This window comes from Myotis brandtii, unplaced genomic scaffold, assembly GCF_000412655.1.
Source record: "Myotis brandtii unplaced genomic scaffold, ASM41265v1 scaffold2325, whole genome shotgun sequence".
In the NCBI taxonomy this organism is placed as follows: domain Eukaryota; kingdom Metazoa; phylum Chordata; class Mammalia; order Chiroptera; family Vespertilionidae; genus Myotis; species Myotis brandtii.
The window spans coordinates 256,624-257,251 of record NW_005358747.1 but is presented as its reverse complement, the minus strand read 5'-3'; the positions used below and the strand labels follow the sequence as shown (position 1 = coordinate 257,251).

Sequence of the window (628 nt, the reverse complement as noted above, 5' to 3'; positions counted from 1 at the left end):
CCCTAACCCTAGCCTTAACCCTAACCTTAACCCTATCCTTAACCCTAACCCTAACTAAGCCGTAACCCTAACCATAGCCTTAACCCAAAACCTAACCTTAGCCCTAACCCTAACCATAGCCTTAACCCTAACCCTAGCCCTAACCATAGCCTTAACCCTCACCCTAGCCCTAGCCCTAACTCTAACCCTAGCCTCAACCCTAACCCTAACCCTAACCCTAACACTAGCCTTAATCCTATTCCTGACCCTGAGACCCTAACTCCTACCCCAGCTCCATCACTGGCTCTGGGAGGGCCCTGGGTTTCTTGTTTTCCACGCACCATCTGGTTGTCAGCTGTTTTGCATTCCTTAATTTTTCTTTTTTCTTTTGTTTTGTTTTGTGTCTAAGCCTATGGAGACCTCCCTACTGTTTCTGGTGTCCGCAATGCATTAGAAAGCACATTACGATACTGTTTCCCAGATCTAGTTGCATTTTATTTTTTAAATTATTAATAAAGCCTACATTATTTTAAATGTTAATTAAAAAAAAAAAAAACTTCAGCAGAGCTGTGGCATCTAAGGCCGCCAAGCCGCAGGCTGTGTCCAGCTCAGTGAATGGAGGGGCTGGGGGGGGCGCTGAGGGAGGCCC

At 46.2% G+C, this 628-nt stretch overlaps 1 long non-coding RNA gene across 1 annotated transcript in view; it reads left to right on the top strand.

The window, feature by feature from the left end:
- LOC106726158 overlaps nt 1–560 on the top strand; it is a 5,288-nt gene extending 4,728 nt beyond the window's left edge. The window contains exon 3 of the long non-coding RNA XR_001362190.1: nt 389–560. This is a non-coding gene — a long non-coding RNA (uncharacterized LOC106726158). The remainder of the gene's footprint in view (nt 1–388) is intronic.
- The last annotated feature ends 68 nt before the right edge of the window (nt 561–628 follow it).